Here is a 13215-nt window from a genome sequence, read left to right on the forward strand (position 1 = left end):
TAAAGGGAGCAGGGTGGACACCCGGAGCTGGAATGTACAGAACCTGGGAAGAAAAAACAATGTAATATAGGGCACAACGCTCGCTTTTTTTCCGTAATCCTGCGCCCCGCACACGCCCACGCCCCCAGCACACGCCCACAGCACACGATATGAGACATGGCATGAAGGGCGGAACGTACCACACGCCCCCAGCGTTTGTCACGCCCACAGCACAACGCAGACACGCCCACAAGGGACTACTTTGCTGGCACGGTTCTTTTACCTTTTAAATGTATATGGTGGGCGTCTGCATAGCCTATGTCCTTCTGCTGCAACTGCCCTTTCCAACGCTGTATTGGGTGTTGTGATTGGTGCTGTGGTTCCTGAGATTACCCGCCTCAAAGGTTTGGGCTCTCTCTTTATTATATTAGTATAGATATTATATATATATATATATATATATATATATATATCCAAAAACAATGTGATCCAGCAGGAGTTAGAGAGCGCTCCACAGCGTGTGCTTGCTCAGGGGTCGGATCCAGACCCAATTATTATTTTTGGACAAATGGAGCAGCACATCCAGGATTTTTTAAAGCTACTTTATTGAAGCTTTCACCCCACCAACGCGTTTCAGCCTCAACAGGCTTTGTTCACGGTCAGTAAGTCCTTCAACTCTTTTCACATTTATACTAGCCCATTTTAGCCATTATGAGGCATTATGGGATACGTAGTTTCACATATTTTCAAAAAGGTTAATTAACAAAAAGAAAGACTGGTGTTATTCACATTTAAACTTTCTTAGGTGCATATTCAATTCATATGGGCATTTTAAACAGTTCATGAGGGATCACCATCAAAAACTGACTGGGAACTAATCCCTCATGAACTGTTTAAAATGCCCATATGAATTGAATATGCACCTAAGAAAGTTTAAATGTGAATAACACCAGTCTTTCTTTTTGTTAATTAACCTTTTTGAAAATATGTGAAACTACGTATCCCATAATGCCTCATAATGGCTAAAATGGGCTAGTATAAATGTGAAAAGAGTTGAAGGACTTACTGACCGTGAACAAAGCCTGTTGAGGCTGAAACGCGTTGGTGGGGTGAAAGCTTCAATAAAGTAGCTTTAAAAAATCCTGGATGTGCTGCTCCATTTGTCCAAAAATATATATATATATATATATATATATATATATGTATATATATATATATATATATATACAGAGAGAGAGAGAGAGAGATATTGACAGGCCTCCATTGCTTGTAGTATTTGAGACCGTGGAAGGGATCTCATCGTGTCAATAGTTTTACTGCTCTCTAAAGTGAGACATCCATCTAGTCAATGATCAGGTGTGGTCTGGACATCCCGCACTGTGGCATGTAGTGTGACCCTTACCGCTGATTGGGAGTGGAACCGCCGTGATTGTGTGGAGTAATCTACTTGAGACCTTCTTGCCTCCTGTCCTGTGGTGTGTGTTTCACCCCTACTGCTCGCCACACCCGCTCCGCGGGTGCCACGTCGTGCAGCAGATCGGGGGAAGCACTGAAAGAGAGCCTTGGACTGCTTGTGGAGATAAAACATCTTGTTGCAGGTGTGGAGCGCCGCATAACAGGGACTCACTTTCCCAGGAGTCCCTGTACGACCATAGACACCTGGTCCGCGCAACCTGGTAGCCCCGCCCCCAGGCCGGTAAACCAGATTTAAACTCCTCAGCCTTTGCATACAGTGGGACCCTTACCGCTGATTGGGTGTGGAACCGCCGTGATTGTGTGGAGTGATCTACTTGGGACCTTCTTGCCTCCTGTCCTGTGGTGTGTGTTTCACCCCTCCTTCTCGCTGCACCCGCTCTGCGGGTGCCGCGTCGTGCCGCAGATCGGGGGAAGCACTGAAGGAGAGCCTTGGACTGCTTGTGGGGATAAAACATCTTGTTGCAGGTGTGGAGCGCCACATAACAGGGACTCACTTTCCCAGGAGTCCCTGCATGACCATAGACACCTGGTCCACGCCCCCTGGCAGCCCCACCCCCAGGCCGTCACACAAGCTACAAACTGGACTCTGTATATCGCTGCGCGGGACGAGCCGGGCCAAGCCCGGGCCAAGGGCGGGCCCGTCTTCTCCTGTCAGAGACCGAAGGAGACTGGACTGGGCCAGCCCCCTTGGTGTTTGACACGGACAAAACTACGGTGGAGGGAAGGAGATATTGATGTAAAGTATTGTTGTCCACAATTGTAGACTGGCACTTACTGACTACTGTATATTAGATACTGGTCTTCGATTTAGGAAATATGGCATCTAAAATACCGAAAGGCCAGAAATTGTGTAACAAGGGAGGGGCAGGGGGAATTATAGGCCCCATAGATGCTTTCATCACGTGCCTGCTTCGGCCTTGGAAAAGGAGATTGTCCAAACGGTGCGACGTCTATCTCTTGACCCCGCTCTCCAAAAAAGATCGTCGCTTGGGAACATTGCTTCCGCAACGTCACCAGCGCATGCTCTGACCCAGTGTGCCCCCCCAATTCAGTTTAACATGGAGCAGTCGGTCATTTTTTATATAAGCGGGGTGGATGCTAGCCTGGTCTCTTTCATGGCCTATCCAAGTACTGATATCGGGGCTAGAAAAAGCACCGAGCCAACAAAAGAACATCTAGCTGCACATAAATCCCTAGAAAGCACGCCAGTGTCCGCCTTGAAACGCAAACGTGGTGGTAAAGCACAGAAGGGGGGGTGCAGTAAGAGGACGAAAGCTATATCACCTAGATATATGGCAGGCATCCACACAGCTAATAATATCACCTCTATCCAGGAGGAGATACCTGTTTCTACCCAAACCAATTCCATTCTTGATATAACGGATATCGCACCAAGTAGAGCTGTAGACACTTCTTGCTCACTAGATAAAATCGAACACTTGGTAAAGTCTCTAATTTTCCCAGTAGTTGAACGTCTAAAAAGGATAGGCACGCAGTTAGAAGCTCTTCAAAATGTCACTCAGGCTAATTCAAATATGCGTAAGAAATTGGGGGAAGTAAATCATTTGCCAACCAGTGCACCCTACTTAGTCAATCCCCCGAAAAACATTCAGAAGCCTCCCCCTAAGGAAAAGCTGCTTAAAGGGAATAGTGCACATTCCAAATTAGGGGGGGGACAAGATTAAAGGAAAGCCTCCTCAGTTAGTAAGTGATACAAACACAGGTAAAATAGCTGATAACCATAGCCAGACTTCTCTTAAGGGATTACAGAAACCTGACACTATTCAAGACCAAGTAGTGCCAGAGGCATTTAATAGCCGGAGTAATCATAAAGGAGTTGATCTCCCTTGGGAGTCTTACCCTTATGTGATTGTTTTGGCGGGGGTCCCAGAGTGGCAAAAAAATAGGGTGGAGTCTCATCATGAACTAAAAAATAAGGTGATGTTTTGGTTAGGGAAAAATCGGCCACTTAGACCAGAACTACATGGGGAAATAATCAATGTAAGACGTGTCCGCTGGGTGGGTCATAAGGCCAAGGATGTTGAGGGAGACTGCATCATAGTGAAAAATATAGAGAGGCTAATGAGTATCATTGTTCAATTATCCTCCTGGGCGACTTCAATATTCATGGGTGCCCAGAAAAATGCTCGACTCTGGACCAGTTAGGTCCTGTAGAACAAGGGGATATTCATTTTGAGCACTCAGCACAAGGGGTATTTCTTGAAAAAAATTTGGCAGACCATGGTTTGATGCTCCCGCAAAGGGAAGACGAGAATATACCTACCTTTAAATGTAGAGGGAGAGGCTCAATTATTGATTATATTTTCATTAGTCATACACAGGGGAGTAAAATAATAGCTATTCAGTGGCTTGGTCCCATTTTAGTGACCATAACCCAGTAACCCTCAGTGTTACAGATTCAATTAGAATATCTGAGAAAAGTTATAATAGAGTCGATAAGAATGACATTGTTCCAACAGATCAGGCCAGAAGGATAAGATGGGGTAGGGTCGTCCCTGAAGATTTTTTAATTAATCTTATTGACAATGTAGGCAGGAAGATGGACATATGCATGGACTCTGAAGCAGGGGATCAGGAGGTTTTAGACGCTTACTTAACAGTCTGTACTCAAATAGATGCGGATCTTAAACGCACAGGGAAAGTTAAGGACCTAGGGGGGGTTGGCTGGTTTGACCATAATTGCACACATGCCAACCAAAAATTAAGATTGGCATTGAGGTGTAAACCAGTGGATAGGTCACTTGTGGCTTCCTTAAGGAAAACTTACAAAAGGGTAGTAGAAGCCAGAAAGGGCGAAATTAGGGAAACAGCCTGGGAAGAATTGACCTCCATTGACGTGCTGAAGAATAGCGCTAAATTCTGGTCTGTTGTCAATAATCCATTTTTTAATGATGCATGCAACCATCAGCTAGATTGCGCCATACAGGAACAGGTATGGCACTCTCATTTTAAATCAGTCTGTCTATGAAGGGGCAAATATAGGGGAGGAGGATTCACCCGCCGCCACTTTGCTCCTGTATACTTTATCGGTCACTGAGGTTGAGGTGGCAGATGCCATAGGGAAAATGACTAGTAATAAGGCCCCAGGTCCCGATGGTGTCCCTGCCAACCTCTTTAAATCAGACGTCAAGTTATGGTCCAAAGTTTTAACCAATGTTTTTAATAGAGTTTGTAAATCCGGTATACCGACTACTTGGTCCGAATCAGTCATTGTGCCGATTTTTAAAAAAGGTAACAGAGGGGAACCCATTAATTATCGCCTGATCTCGCTCATTGACTCTGCAGTGAAGGTCTTAGGTCGTGTGGTCCTGAGCAAATTTTGTGAGAAATTGGATGAAACAAACACCCTTTCGGTCCTCCAATTTGGGTTCAGGAAGGGTCGTGGCACCATAGACCAAAGCCTTAATCTCCATTTATTAATTGGGAAGTACACAATTGCCAAAAGGGGCTCACTACATATAGCATTCATGGACCTGTCATCGGCCTTTGACCGAGTGAACAGGTCGAAATTGTGGGGTATGCTCCTGAAGTTAGGCATCGACGAACGTATTGTGTACTTCCTGGCAGATCTTCACAGGGACCTTACGGCCACAGTTAGGTTTGACCGCCAGGGCAATTGTACGGGCAAGATCGGGATCACGAATGGGGTTAGGCAGGGGTGTATCTTAGCCCCCTTCTCTTTACCCTCTACATTAATGAACTTGGTACGGTCCTAGGGGAGGCGTACAAGGACATACCGAGAGCGGGCAAGTTTGCCATACCGGCATTACTTTATGCGAACGATGCCGCTCTCCTGGCACGCACACTGGTAAGGTTACAGCTGCTTTTAAACTCATTTTATGATTTTATGAAAGCATTAGATCTAAGTGTTAAATCCCATGTAATGGCTGTAGGCATGAAGGGCAAAAAAACAAAGACCCTGTACTGCAATGGAAATGTGCTGTCTAAAGTTTCGAGATTTCCTTATCTAGGGGTTATTTTTGATGACAGCTCCTCATGGCTGCCCCAACTGGCCACTAAGCGTAACGTTTTCGCAAGGGCTACCTTGGCTGTATTAGGTTTTGCGCGGAAATTAGGCGTGAAACCATTGCAGGCTGTTTTAAAAGTTTATGATGCTAAATGTGTTTCCTTGGCCATGTATGGAGCAGATTTATGGGGGTTTTAAAGATGTAAAACTGTTGCAGGGTGTGGAGGATAAGTTTTTAAGGAATATTCTATCGGTCCCCCAATCTACCCCGGGTTATATTGTTCACCAAGAATGTGGGTTGGAATATTTGGTGGATTGAATAGCCTTAGCACCGCTCTTAAAATGGATTACAGTGTGGTTGAACCCAGACCTAGAATTAAATCATGAGGTATTGAGGTACTGTCTAGCCCTCGAGCAAAGCAATTCCATCCCATGGCTGAACTACGTTAAGAGGGTAGCGGCCATTTTAGGTCGCCCAGAATTGTTCAGTCAGCCTTCTAAATTAGTTAACCCCTTCCACGCTCATGACGAGCTGGGCTCGTCATGGGGTAGCCTCCTCGCACGCTCATGACGAGCCCAGCTCGTCATGAAACATGGGAATAAGTAAATCCCAGCACAGGAGGGGAAAATGCATAGCATCGATCTGGTTAAGGGGGATGTGAAATGGGTAAAATACACATACCAGCTTATTAAGGGACTAGAGAGAGAAGATAATGAATTGACTAAACCAACTGTAAGAGCGCATCAGCTGTTAACAAATTTTGGCGAGATGGAACTATACCTGAGAGTGGTAAACAATTCTAATCATAGATTTTTGTTGACCAAGTTCAGGTTAAATAAATTCCATCTCCTTCTTACAGGACGCCCAAGTTGGACTAAGGTGAAAGATCTAGAGATCTGTCCATGTGATGGATTCTCAATCATGGATACCACGCACTTTATGTTTTTCTGAAAATATTTTATCTTAACACGGAAAAAATGTACTTTACCCCTAATCAAAGATAAAGGTTTTAGACAAGTAAAACCGGCCCTTCTGTACCTTCAGCTGTTCTCGAACATTTGGGAAATTTTTAATGTGTCGTACATTTTGACTATAGTAATGAGATTGAGCAAAAAAATCAATTGGAAGAGATGTGCGTAGCGAGTCCTCTTTTCCATGGGAATGTTTTTTTTTTTTTTGTTTTTTTTTTTTACTGTGCTCACCTACCTTAAAAGCGATCAAGTTCGGACAAATTTTAGAATGTTAATATGTTGTTTGTATTCGTATTTTTAATTACTGTATTTTATTATGGGACTGACTCTTGATGTTTGTATACTTTTATGGTTTTTGCTATGAACCAGCCGCGGGCCGTGGAGGGAGTTACGGTGGGGCAGGAAGGCGGGGAGGGGCAGGGTGGAGGGTGCTAAAAACAGGCATATGGATCATTGCAGGTAAGTACACAATTTAATTAATAAAACGAAATTCGTAGCGCGCACAGCATTACTTTTTGCCATGCAGTGCGCGCTACGAATTTCGTTTTATTAATTAAATTGTGTACTTACCTGCAATGATCCCTATGCCTGTTTTTAGCACCCTCCATCCGGCCTTCATCCTCCCCGCCTCCCTGCCCCACCGTAACTCCCTCCACGGCCCCCGGCTGCTATGAACCGAATAAAGTACTTTTGACTGACTGTGTTCTAAACATGCCATTGCATCACTGAATACAGTGCTCTCTGTCAGGAGAGAACCTGTCGAGTTTAGAAAAGAAGTACTAAGATAAGGACAACACTTTTGAGTCTTAAAGATGTTGAAGTTGGCCATAAACAGGAATATTTCAGTATTCAAAAGGGTAAAAGAGTAAATGCTGCATTAGCGAGTACCTCTAGCGGGAGGCTTGCAAAACCGGTCACCATTGTCCGAGCAGCACTTCTGATCCATGGTGCAGTTCTTATCAGTGTTACAATAGCTATCATTGAATCCGTCTGGAACATGGACTCGCTCTGGTGGACACTCTCCTGGCTTCTCTGTCAGAACATAGCAGAAACAATATAAATGCATTAGTACATTTATTTTTAACATGTCGTTCCATCCACTCTTGCAGGAAGTGTTTGGCAGAATAAGTGAATGGGCAGACTAGGTGTTTGTCCACCTTCGTGCTTCTCATTCTTGTACCTTTCAATGGAGGTTTACAATCAGTTCCACACCTAAAGCTGCAGCACTTCTCATCCTTTGGACACCCGCTGTCATTGGCGCAATTATAGCGTCCAGGAATAAAGCAACGTATTGGATTAGGTTCGCAGTAGCCTTCTTTGTCTGAAAAACAGAATATAGGCTCAATGATAAGAGAGGCCAAATGGTGTAACAAGTATTAACAAAACCAACTAATCTTGCCTTTGATGATTCTAGTGCTGAGTTATTAGCTGTGCTAGTGCTTGTTTGTAAAGCATTGATAAAATGACAAAATAAAAACAAATCACAATGCTGGAGGAAAAGTTAACATTTATTTCAAGATTTCCAATCTTTATAAATGGCATGATTTATTCTTCAAATGTCGTACAGGAACCTCTGAACAACATTTAAAAAAGCCTACCAAACGTGAGTCCATCTTGGAAATACCACCGAGGACAAGCTGCAAGTACTTAAATGCCATAACAGTTGTGTAATTTACATGAAAATGGTTGCAATTCACTTTCCATATCACTAGAAACTGGAAGAAATACTCCAGCCATTATGGTGCTCTGCGTGAGATGGGGAGCCGAATTTAGGATTTTCGAGAAAAGAGACATATTTCCAGTCAGTGGTATGCATAAAAGTCTGTGTGAGTGATGAATTTGTTTGTGTATAATACTTTTTATGTCAATTTTTCTTACCAGCGAAATAAACTTGTGTGATGATGATGACTGTGTGAGTGCAGCAGCCTGCCTCTCCCATCACCATAATTGCTGTTTTTGTGTGCCAAAGCCTGGGTTTTGGTGCACCATGTGGAAGGCAGGAGATAAAAGATCACCAGCCTCATAAAATGTGTTCTTTGATCAAACGCATGAATTATATATGATTATTGCTGTGCTTTTACAGATTAGCTTGGAGGTGTTGGGTGCAATACACAGAGTATAGGAAGCAGGCATCTGAGGGGGAATAGAAGCATTTTGGGGGAGAGCAAGAAAAGACATGTACTCCCATGGATTCCTCTCTGATGTGAGACATGGCACGATGCAAGTCACCCAGACAAAAGGGTGGTAAAGAACCTATGCTTCAGGGGAAGGACCAGCAAACAAAAAAAGTAAAAGGAAGGAGATCCATTGAATAAGAAGCAAGCAAATGAAATTAACAAGAACGTGAACAAATGATAAGCAAATATCTGATGCAAATTATGCTATAAATATTGGTATTGTATGCAGTAAGTCTTCATCAACAAACAGCTAACCACTGTCTGTAGATGAGACCTAAAAAGAAGTTAAAATTGCAAAGTCTTGAAACGGACTGGTTAGTCTCAAGTAGTAGAAGTGTGACTAGACCTTACAAACCCTAGAGGTTTATTGGCAGACTGGTGTCCTTCTGAAGAGTTTGCAAAAGGTGTGACCCCATATATAGGCAAACCAGTCAGACCTCAGGAACGACCTGTTGAGTAGGTTGTTGATGCAGTGCATACAAATGTAAAAATAATCAGTCTTAGGGTGTGGAAATCCTTAGTCCAAACAGTCCCATCTGGAGTGCCGCTCTATCATATCAGGCAAATTATCACCAAAAGTATATAGGTGCCTCCTATGGCTTGTTACCCAATCGAATCTAGGAGGGAGAGAGCAGGTTGTCAGCAAGTCAGCAGCAGCTCTCCCAATGTATTATGTTAATACAGTGCATAGTGTTTTTGAATTATTCCCAAGAAGAAACATGCTTGCCACCATTGTGGGCACACCCAGCGCTTACATTTCTGGACATGGGTTTCTCTGTTTTTGCATTGTGGTGCTTTAAGTCACTTGGTTGATCAGATGCAGTCTCTCTCCATGGTTTATAGTACATTATCTAATATACAACAAAGCACTCACTCAACCACCCCCAAACCTGCCTACTACTTTCCACTAGTAATTTAAAAAGACCATTACTGAATCATCCCAAATACAATGGCAGAACTGATGCTAACTTGCTGCTATTTGCCCTCCCCCTTGACTGTCAGTCTCCTCCTGGAGATATTTGTTTGACGATCCATCAATCAATCAATATTTGTTTAACGTGATGCTGTCATACCTTATGGTGTCGGAGTGCTGAGGGTGCCAGAACTCAGTCAAAAGCCAGGTCTTGAGCTTCTTCTTAAAAATCTTCCACGCTGGGTGCTGTCCAGAGGCTGAGGGGCAGGTTATTCCTGGTCTTGGCGGTGATGAAGGAGAAGGAGCGGCCCCCACTGCGGCAGATGCAAGGGGTGTGTGCGAGGTCGAGTGAGGTGAAACACAGGTGTCTTGAGGGCTGGTGGAAGTTCAGTTAATGGTTTACATAGGACTGTCCCTGGTCATGTGAGGCTTTGCAGGCATGCCTGAGGATCTTGAACTGGCTTTTCTCCTGAACCGACAGCCAGTGGAGGTTTCTGAGGTGTGGCATGATGGTGCCCATTTGGAGAGGTCCAGTATGAGTTTGACTACAGTGTTCTGTATGGTCTGGAGTCTTCTGAGGAGATGGGGGGAAATTCCAGTGTGGAGGGCATTGGCATAGTGGAGGCTGCTGGTGATGAGTGTGTGAGGGATGGTCTTTCTGGTGTCAAATGGAATCCATCTGAAGATTCTGCAGCACATGCAAAGGCTGTAGAAGCAGGAGGAGGTGACTGAGTTGATTTGGAGAGTTGACTGTTGATGATGAAGCCCAAGTTGCCCATGATCTGTCAGCGTGGGTGTTGGTCCGAGTTCTGCTAGCCAGCAGGTGTGGTCCTATGTGGTGGTGTTTCTCCTGAATATCAGCACTTCTATTTTGTTCGAATTGAGTTTAACGCAGTTGTCTCTCATACAACTGGCTATGTTGGTCATTGTGTTGCAGAAGTTGGTTCTGGTGTTAGCAGGGTCTTTGGTGAGCGAGAGGATTAGTGGGGTTTTGTCGGCATAGGAGATTATGTTTAGTCCAAAGGATCTGACAATGTTTGCTCGAGAGGTCATGAAAATGTGGAAGAGGGTGGGGCTGAGGAATGATCCTTGGGGAGGCTGCAGATGAGGTTCTTGGGGGCGGAGGTGAAGGGAGGCAGTCAGATGCTCTGTGTGCGTCCAATGAGGAATGAGCAATCCATTTGAGGACGTTCTGCTGGATGCCTATGCTGAAAAGTCTGTTGATGAGGGTGTGGTAGGAGACAATGTTCAAAGCCACTGAGTGGCTGAGGAGGATCAGGGGCAAAGTTTCTCAGCAGTTGAGTAGGGTTCTGATGTCATCTGTGGCAGCGATCGGTGCTGTGATTGGAGCGTAATCCTGACTGTGATATGTTGAGTCGGTAACTGCGTTCAAGGTGCAGCATGGAAATTGGTCTGTAATTCTTGAGGACATTCAGGTCAGCAGATAGTTTCTTCAGAAGGGGTTTCACTTTGGCGTGTTTCCAGCTGTTTGGGAAGGTTGCATTGTAAATGGAGCTGTTGATGATGTTGGTGAGTTATTAGCTGATTGGGATGGTTCCGAGGTTGAAGAAATGGTGGGAGTGGGAGTTGGTGGGTGCCCCGGAGTGGATGGATGACCATATTGTTATTGTTCGGTCGGCGTTTGTTGTTTGGCTGGAGTTGTCGAGACTAATGGAGGTGGGTTGGGGGTTGAAGTTGTTGTAGATGTTGGCAAACTTGTTGTGGAAGTTATGTTATGTTATGCTAATAGGTATCTGCTATAGCACTTGTCTCGTCCCCAAAAGGGCATCTTGGTGCTGAGATAACAGAAGAGTAAGGAGCTGCAATTTAAAAAAGCAAGGTTTTCAGCTGTTTCTTGAAGCCTGCAAATCAGTTCAAGCTCTAAAGACCAAGGGGAGTTTTTTCCAGTGGTACAGAGCCAGATGTGAGAAGGTCCATCCACTGTATTTCAGATGTACAGATGTGTAGAGGGCAGAGAAGGAGCTGATTTTTATATCTAAGGCAGAAGAGTTTGAAAATGACTTTCCTTTGAATAGGAAGCCAATGCAAGGCTCTAAGCAAAGGGCGAGAAGGGGTGCCAGGTGGCTGTTTATTAACCAGTTGGGCTGCAGTATTTTGGATTCACTGAAAGAATATCAGCCCCCAAAATATCCCCATACACAAATATCGAGTTATAAATATCAACGTTAAAAAGATCAACATCCTATTTTTATAATGGCAAGTACAAAAATACAGCCGCGGCCTGTGGAGGAAGATCCGTGGGGCAGGGGGGGGGGGGAGGGGCAGGGTGGGGGGTGCTAAACACCGGAATATGGATAATGTGAGTTCAGTAAAAAATTTAATAAATAAAACGAAATTCGTAGCACGCCATGCATCACATTTTTAGATGCAGGGCGCGCTACGAAATTTGTTTTATTTATTAAATTGTTTACTTACCTCACACTATCCATAATCCGGTATTTAGCACCCCCCACCCTGCCCCTTCCCCGCCCCACCTTTCTGCCACACGGAACTCCCTCCACGGGCCGCAGATGCAAAAATATTGGAAAAAAATATTGATGTCAAAATATAGTTGTACAGAATATCGATTTCATTATATGTATAAAAGATAATATTAAATATATTAAATAATAAAATTAACTTAAAAAAATAACTTAAATGTAATATACATTGTAACAAATATAACAAATAAATGTAATTAAAAAAATGTAAACATACATATATACAATGTAATATATATGTTTACTTTAAAACAATTAATAAACTATTAATTTTAATTTATTTAATAATTGTAAATATGAAAATTTACAAATATATATATAATATATATATATATATATATATATATATGTATATATATATATATATTTATATATATTACCTACTGGCGGTCGCCAGTAGGTATATATAGTTAGGATTTTTTCTCTATGGGATTTTTGAAAACTCTATGTCTAATAACTTTGGCGTTTGTGGACGGAATTGGCTGAAATTTTCAGGAAAATGGAACATTTTGTTCCTGAGCAGCCCCTGAAAATTTGGGGGGGTTCGTCAAGGGGGGGCCGAGAAAAGAGGGGGGTCCCAAAACGCGTTTTTCCCATGTTAATTTCCATAGGGCGGTTGACCTCACTTTTAGCCCGAACGGCTGAATGGATTTGCATGAAACTTGGCAAAATTGTAGGGACTGTTAGCCCGATGTGCCTTTGCTAGGTCTCAATATATGTGCTCCAGTGGATTTTGATAAATTAACGTAAAAAAAATATATATATATCTGTAACAGCGCTCCGGGTAGCGATCCGGTTCGCGTACTTGACGCGTAACGGAACTTCGCGAAGCGAAGCTGATTGGCTCTTCGGTGTCTGTCAACATTCTAAACAGTCCGGAGCGGCCGCCATCTTGTCTCTCGGTAGGATCGAGAGACAAGAGGAGGCCAAAACAAAGGGGGAAATGACCATAAGGGGGCATAGTAGATCCTCCCTGACCCCCTAGGTTTGATGTGGAGGCTTTAAAAGGGCCCCGCGGGGCAAAAAAAAACCAACAAAAAAACCAAAAATCGTTTTTATTGCGTGGGGAGCGCCCGGTACGCTTTTGTGCAATGGGCGGTGGTAATCTAAATGATGAGGGGGGGGGGCAGCGTTCAAAGCACATCAGCGTGCATAAACACGAAAATGTTTTTATCTACCACGTACTTGATTTATCTCTCTGAGATGCAT

The 13215-nt window shown here is 43.8% G+C and overlaps 1 pseudogene across 1 annotated transcript in view; it reads right to left on the reverse strand.

The window, feature by feature from the left end:
* The window catches only part of LOC144768989 (uncharacterized), a 641387-nt pseudogene that overhangs the window by 82420 nt on the left and 545752 nt on the right, over positions 1–13215 (reverse strand). Inside the window, exons 11-12 of the transcript XR_013598658.1 lie at positions 7596–7736; positions 7304–7447 (exon numbers count right to left, since the gene is read on the reverse strand). The product of XR_013598658.1 is annotated as an uncharacterized LOC144768989 (transcript). The remainder of the gene's footprint in view (positions 1–7303; positions 7448–7595; positions 7737–13215) is intronic.

This window comes from Lissotriton helveticus, chromosome 7, assembly GCF_964261635.1.
Source record: "Lissotriton helveticus chromosome 7, aLisHel1.1, whole genome shotgun sequence".
NCBI classification, from domain to species: domain Eukaryota; kingdom Metazoa; phylum Chordata; class Amphibia; order Caudata; family Salamandridae; genus Lissotriton; species Lissotriton helveticus.